Genomic DNA, 7,546 nt, shown 5'->3' with positions numbered 1-7,546 from the left:
GCTGCTCTGGTGTCCGCTCAGAGACCGCGGCAGCGCTCGGTTTGCGGAGCGTCTCAGCGGGGCGCAGCGCCCGCCTGTCAGCTGCACGGCGCACGGCTTAATTAACGGTCTGGTTAACAGGGCAGGCCCGACCCGGGACGTTTAATCAAAAAGGCAGCGCGGCCCTCCTCTCCCTTCTCCCCCGTCTCTTCCCTCCTTCCCTCTTTTCTTCCTCTTCTTTCCTTGGATGGGCAGCTGGGGATAGGAGGGGACAATCGCACTGTCCCCCGTCCCTGCTTTAGCCCCACTCCGAGACTTTCCCTCCAACGCCAGAGGGGGTTTCTGAGTTTGATCTCAACTCCGTTCCCGGATCTGGACGGCCGACCCTGAAGAGGGTTTCCGGGACAGAGCAGTTAGGGGGGGCACGCTCAGAGTCAGCATGTCTGGGCCCCACATTTCCAGGCTGGGACAGGTGGAAGGTACAGGCTGAGCCTAAAATTTAGCTCTGAAGCATCTGGCTTGTGCGACCCGCCAGATGCCAATCGCCCAGGGCATGGAGTGAGGTCACCTCATTCCAGCCTGCAAGTCCCCCTCCAGGAATGCGCCCCTCGCCACCTTCTGGTGCTGAGCAGGCTGCAGCCCCTCAGGTGAAGCCAGGCAGAGCTGCCTGGGGTTTGAGCCAGCACAGTGGGCCTTCTCATCCTGTCCAGGGGCTCAGGCAAGGAGGCTGGCCGGGCCCTTCCACAAGGAGTCCAAGGCCAGCTGTGGTCCCTGGTGGCTCTTTGGTCCCACAGAGTGTGTGTGACTGCAGGGACAGTGGCCTGGGGCCCGACGCTGTTTCAAAGACGCCTGCAGCTCCCTTCCATCTCCGAAGCCCACAGCTTGCCAGGGATCCCTAACCCCCAGGAGAAGGGGCCCCAGACTTTCCCCAGGACCTTCAGGCTTTGGCTTAATCTTCATCTTGCTTCCCCTCTTTTCCGTGGGGCTTGTTTTCCCCTCCCGATTTTGATGGCCTGCCCCTCCCTCTCTCCTCCTCCCCGCTCCTCTCCCCTCTCCCCTTTCTCCTCCTCCTCCCCCTCCTTTCTCTCCCCCCCCTCTCCCTGCCCCTCCTATCCCACCTCCTTTTTGTTAGCCTAATATGGGCTTCTTTAGAATTCCCCTGACTTTGGCAGCCCACGCTGTGCGCGCATGTGTGTGTGTGTGTGTGTGTGTGTGTGTGTGTGTGTGTATTTCTCGGTTGCTAATGATTGTATGTTGATAGAGTAATGCAATGGCCTCATTAGCCTTTGTTTAGAAGGTGTTAAAAGGGAAATCTGCATGGGAAAGCAGAGGTTTACACAGCAGCCTGACTGAACGCAGAGCTCCACCGCGGGCTTTGGTGGGGGTGGACCCCCCACCCCCCTCCCCGTGCTCACCCCCAAGGGTCCCGGGAGTGGGGAGGGGACCTGGGAAGTGACCCCAGCTCCATCCTCCCAGGCGAGTACATTTACCCTGCGGCGTGCCCCTTAAAGCTCCTGGGGGACCGCAGCAGGGATCGCGCGTCCTCCAAACACCTCCGCGCTGGTCTTCAGAAAGTGTAGTCTTTCTCCCAGGTTTCTTGGGGAGAAGGAAGGGGAGGGCAGAATGTTGTTTTGAAAAGTGAGGGGCGGGGGTTGGCGAGCGAGATTCCTTAGGTTACCGGCCAGCACAAATCCATCCGCGGTGACTCTGGGTCTCTCTTCTGGGTTGGCTGGTGGTGATCTCCTTGTGTCCCCCGTGCCCAAGTGGGGCACCCAAGTTTAGGGAGTCTGCGAGGGATTCTTTCTTTCCTCCGGACACGGACCGCCTTTCGGGGAGGCTCATTCTTAAACTTACTTTACCCGTTTATCCCTGCCTGAGGGCTCCACTTTACGAAAAAATTGAGTGAGAATGAAATCGTGGCTTGGCTGTCCTACTTTTCTTGAGCTTGGAGGAAGTGCATAACTTTACTGACCCTGAGGGTGGAGGAGAGAGGGAGGGAGAGAGAGGATGCTTTTATGTATGTGGATTCGGGATTTGGAGAGTATCTTTGGGGTATCTTCTACCCCACCCCAGAAGTGAGGTTTCTGTCAGACTGTGAGAAGAAATCCTTTTTTATCCTGGATCCTGAGAAAGGACCCAGAGAAACACTATTTTGAGAGGCCTAGGTAAGTGCATTCTGTTGAACTCAGAGCGAGATGCTTTTCCTGGTCAAAGGGAGAAAAAGCGCTGCTGTATTTCTACTGGCAAACTGTGTGTGCTCAGATTGTAACAGCTTTCATCGCTTTTTGTTTTTTTTTTGTTTTTTTTTTTTGCGGGTTCTTGGTTGCAATCTCATCTTTTGTGGCTTCTCAGTCTGGGTTTTGTTTTTCCTTTCTCTGACCTGAGCTTCTGGGTCTGGACCTCCTTGTGTGTCCACAGTCCCAGCCTGGTCCCAGGGAAGCATTTGCTATCGCTGCTTTTTTTCTTTGTTGTTGTTGTTTTTGTTTGTGTGTGTTTTATGTTTAGTTTGGTCAAAGGCGAGAAGTCATCTAAGGATAGATCGTGGGCGGCTGGAGCCTCAGGCAGGGACAGTGGAACGAATTCCCAATCCAGTCTGAGCTCGCCAAGGCTGCTGTCCCTGCCCACCCCCACTCACCCCAAACCCTGTACACTGAATAGAGGTCCGAAGTGAAACCAAGTCATCTCCCCCATCGAGGTGGGCTGGGTTAGGGCCAAGTTCGGAGAAGGCAGGGAGAGGACAGGAAAGCTTCTACCGCTCTGCTCTGCCGCCTGTCTTTTTCTGTCCGAGCAGGTTTGCGGGAGTAGGCAGAGGACGCAGCGGTGGTCGCCCTGCTCCGCACCGGGCCCGGGAGTTTCGAGCGACACAAAGGCGGGAGCTGTCCGCGGTTCTGAACCGGCGCGGCGCGGCCAAGGGCTCCTCTCTTCTCTCCTCCTTCTGTGTGACCCCTGACTTTCTAGGCTTTTATTTCTCTCTCTTTTTGGGGGAGAGCCGCCTCAGAACGTGTGTCAGATAGGTATATGGCAGCTGATTAAAAAAACGATTTCTCCTTTCTCAAATGGTGCAAAAAGGTTTATTTTAACTGTACCCTGTGATAGACACGTGTAGCTATTTTCACCCCTAAAGAAGTAGGGGTTCGTGTTTAAGAATGGTAGAATTAACCATAACGAATGCTGTTAATTTGCCCTGTGGTTTGTTCTGATGAAGAAGGCCGGGATTTAGCTTTGAATTTTTTTTGTTTTGGGCAGTGAAATCCCTGGCACTTTAACACCTTCGAGAGAAAAATCTATAAGAGCTGGAGAGGCTTGGTGACTCTACACGAAGGCAACTGATGACAGCCTACTCTGTCATCTAGGAGAAGAGAGGGCTGGTGAGGGTCAAAGGCATGGATACCAAGTTGTGTCAACCCCGTGAGGCAGAAAGAGATCTCTGAGGACAGCAGTCTTCTAGATTATTAAGGGGGAAGCGATTTGTATGGAGTGTTTGGGCACAGAAAGGGTTAGCCTGGTGCTTCACTCTCTACACGCTCTGGGTGTAATCGTGGAGGTGCCTGGCATGGTGTACTACGAGCATCCATCCCTCTGCTTGAATTTGCATGCTGTACTTGTTAAGAAAGTTCATGCAGGGGAGAAGGAGAAACCACTCACTCACTCTGGGGACTCAGCACCTTGAGGAGATCCCCCGACTCCTGGAAGCATCTCTTCATCTGGTCTTCTCAGTGTCACCGCGTCCTTTGCGGAGAAGTCCCCACAGCACTGTGACTCAGCAGGGTTCTCTGGACCCCCACCCATCCACAGAGACAGAAGGGCCCAACTCTCCACCCAGAGAGATTGCGATAAAGGGCTGTATCCTTGGGCTGGAACAAACTCTGCCTGTTATCTTCCTACTCAGACACCCTGAAATCTTTAATTAAGACCAAAGTGATCTTCCCTTCATGCCACATACTTTTCAGCCTCTCAGAATGCATTAGCCTGAAGTGGTAAAAGAAAAGAAAACAATAAAGTCAATTTTCCCCCAATAACATTTGACTCCTTGATCGGCACTGAAACTCTAAAAAGTGGTAGATATTTACCACAACGCCATTTCCTAGATGAGGAAACTGAGGCCAGTGGTGTTTGTTGCTGCTCCCAGTTACCCACTGAAGGCCTGTGAGCCTAACCCAGATCCCCCTGGCTTCAGCACCTGTGCTTGCTCTAGTGCCTCATGTTTTTCTGGAGGCCGCATTCACGGTCACACTGGAAATTACCAATTATTATAAGCTATTTAAAAATCATCCTTTTTATTTCCTGGACCACCCTGGCCTGGGGTCTGTTCTTGGAAGCTGACTTTCGTGCTCACTCCGAGAGCAAGACACAGCGATGATGACAAGGACCCTCCCTTCACGGGGTTTGGGTGGCTGTTTCACAGAATGGGACTGGCTCAGTGTGACGCTATCTTAGAGCCACCCCTAGGAGTCATCTTGGATCCCCCTTCTCTCCTGCCTCCAGTCCAATCCACTAGCGAGTGCAGCGAGCTCTGCCTTGGAGACACATCCCAAACGTCCTCTGCCTCAGCGCCCCAGCCCATCCGTGGTAGAGCAGTAGCCTCCTGACTGGAGTCCCTGCCTCTTCCATTCTTGTCCCCCACTTCAATCTCTTCTCCACGCGATAACTACAGTTGTATTTTAAAATCATAAATCAGGTCCTGGCATTCTGCCTTTAACCCTCTAACAACTCCCCGCTGCACTTAGAATGGAATCGTAAGCCTCACTCCAGCCAGAACTCTTCCGGATTGGCTCCCTCCCTCCTCTCCTGCCGGCCCCTTCCCATCACCCCCCGGGCCACCTTCACCCCTGCTGAACCAGCGTGGGGCTAGTTTTCCTCACCCTCTGCCCTCCATCCTTACCAAACTGACTCCCTTTAGTCACCGAGGTTTCAGCTTCCATTCCTCTGAAAGCACCCTCTTTCTGTTGCTCTGTAGTCTCTTTCTCCCTTCCTCTGCCTGCTTTTGTCCTTTATCAATATCTACTACTATCTTATTTGTATGTTAAGGTGCATGATTTTTCAACCCCCCCCCCAGTACTCGGGATTGAATGCAACTCCTCTGGAGTGAGCTACATCTCCAGCCCTTTATTATTATTTTGAGACAGGGTCCTGCCAAGTTGCTAAGTTGGCCAGGCTGAGCTCCAATTTGTGATCCTCCTGCCTCAGCCTCCCAGAGTGCTGGGATCACAGACACGTGTCACGATGCCTGGCTCATCTTTTCTGACTTCGTTAATAAGATATCAGTTCTGTGAGAGCAGAGAGATTGGTTTACCTCCTCCTCCTTCTGCTCCTCCTCCTCCTCCTCCTCCTGCTTCTTTTTTTGGTACCTGGGATTGAATTCGGATCCTTGGCTTGCAAGGCAGGCAGTGGAACCATTCATTGACTGTTGTGTCCTCCCCACTGCCTAGCTCAGCCCCTGGAATAGAGGCTTTCAGTGCATATCTGTTGACTAAAAGAGCAATGAACAGATACGTAGAGGAGAGAGACAAGCTGGCTGAGCAGGGTAGGAAAGGGCTGGGACTTTGCTGGGGAAAAGGAAGGAAGAAAAGCATAACCGAGGACTGTAGGAGGAAGCAGTCCTTGGGTGGATTCTGCAGACCAGGCGCAGGGTCAGACTGGGTGGAAGGGGCCCAGCCTCGGAAGGGGTTCTGATTTGTCTTCCTTGGGTCCAGGCCTCGCCTTGGTTACAGATAAAATCATGGTCCCGGAAATCGTAGCAAATCAGGGATGGCATGTAAATGGCCCGTTTGGGGGAGAGGTAGCTGCCCCTTCCGTGCTGGAGGTAACCGGTGTGACGGCGCAAGCTCTGGAGCGCACTCGCCCACGAGGGAATCTCATGCACGGCTCCCACAGCTGCGGGCCGTGGGGCGTCCCTCGGGCCCTTGTGCCTCAGTGTCCGCCCTGTGGAGTGCAGCTGAAAGCACGCACTTGTCTCGTGGGGCAGCCTCGAGGGGGCTTTGGCCTGCCTGTGTCGATCTTTGCATATGGAGAAGAAGGGCGACAGAGAAGTAGGGCTGGGGGCGAGCGAAGAGGCTGGGGTGCAAAGGGGAGAGCTGGAACTCATTGCTGAGGATCTCATTTCCTCCCGCAAGAGCTCTTCTTTCCTCTGTCGAGGCAGAAGAGGCTCTGCTGATGGAGGAGAGGGCTTTCAGTCCTAGCTCCAAAGAGGACAGGGCAGTGGGATGGCTCAGTCTCCCTGGGGCTCCGGCTCCCATCATCTGTCAGCGGAGGCTGCAAAGGACCAGCCTCTGGGGTTCTGGAAGCTCTTTGGGGGGATGTTGGGGGGCCGCTCCTGGGGTGTTAGCTGGGGTTTTACTTAGGGGCCACTTTCCTTCCTCTTTCCACAGGGAGCTGCGTCTCAGAGCTGCGGAGAGTCTGTAAACCCACTTGGGTGGCCCCGGAATAGTTGGAGAAGGGAGGTGAGGGCCGTCTTCTAGGACCAGGGGCAGAGAGCTCCACTTCCAATACCGGACGGGGCTGGGGCAGCCTGGCCTCACAGGGAGCTCACCACCGTGGTTTCCCCCAGGCCCTCTGGTGGCTGTCACCCCATGGGGGACCTTCCTTCACATGACAATAAAAGTGGTCTGCAAAGATGCATCTCCATTCAGTGTCTCCTGCTCTCCAGCCCTGGAACAAAACAAGGAAGCACTTAGCTCCTGAGGAGAGAGGGCTTTTGGGGTGGGGGTGGGGTTTAGGAAGGTGAGTGAGGTGTATGCAAAGTGGGTAATCTCGTCTGCAATGCCAGGGTCCTCACTGCAGCTGCAGGTCACCCATCCCAACCCCAGGCTGCTCCCAGACAGGCAGGGGAGCTCTGCAAGTCGACGTGAGACTCCACGCAGTGCCCGAGGGCTCCCAGGGACACCCAAGGAGGCGCTCATTTATTCACTCACTCACCACCAAGTGTATCACGCTGGGCCCTTCTGGCTTAGGTGCTCGAGGTCTCCGACTCAGTTCTGCTCTTTGGTACGTGAGGAAAAACAATAATGGTAAAAGAAGCAACCTCATGGGGCTGCTGTGAGACCCCACGAGAGGACAGAGGAAAAGGGCTCAGCACAGGGCTGGGCACCGACGGCGAGTGAGTGATGCCGTGTTACCTGACAACAGCGTTGCAGACTGTGGAACAGCTGTTTGCAAGGACTGCATGAAAGTGCCTTGCCTACAACATGCAAGCAGGAAACATTCACGGAGCAGAATCAAGCCATTCATGAAGAAAAGTAGCAAGGGGATCCCGAGGCCAGTTCCCAGGGGCCACTGCTTCGATCCGTTAGGGGTCGAGAAGTTCTTTCCCCGCTTGATCACCCTCTCTCCTCTTTCCCTTCTACAGCAACTGTGACCCTCCTCTGTCCCTTCCTCTCTTGAGAAGCTTCTTCAGCGTCGTTGTGACTTTGACTCCCGCGGGACATTTCGGCAGGGTGGGGGTGGGGAGCTGCTAGCGGCTCCCAGGTAGAGGCCAGGGACGCTCTAACCCATAATGTGAAGCCCAACGGTCTCTCCGGCACCCCACCCCCACCACCATTCAACTCAAAATGTCCACAGAGCAGAAGTG

General features: G+C 54.4%; 1 long non-coding RNA gene across 1 annotated transcript in view; it reads left to right on the top strand.

The window, feature by feature from the left end:
- The window catches only part of LOC117285703, an 11,084-nt gene extending 4,148 nt beyond the window's left edge, over positions 1-6,936 (top strand). Inside the window, exons 2-3 of the long non-coding RNA XR_004516783.1 lie at positions 2,771-2,993; positions 6,348-6,936. This is a non-coding gene — a long non-coding RNA (uncharacterized LOC117285703). The remainder of the gene's footprint in view (positions 1-2,770; positions 2,994-6,347) is intronic.
- The last annotated feature ends 610 nt before the right edge of the window (positions 6,937-7,546 follow it).

The sequence above is a fragment of the Fukomys damarensis genome, unplaced genomic scaffold, assembly GCF_012274545.1.
Source record: "Fukomys damarensis isolate Sample0158 unplaced genomic scaffold, DMR_v1.0_HiC HiC_scaffold_12, whole genome shotgun sequence".
NCBI classification, from domain to species: Eukaryota; Metazoa; Chordata; class Mammalia; order Rodentia; family Bathyergidae; genus Fukomys; species Fukomys damarensis.
The sequence above is the reverse complement of the archived record's forward strand: the minus strand, read 5'-3'. Positions and strand labels throughout refer to the sequence as shown.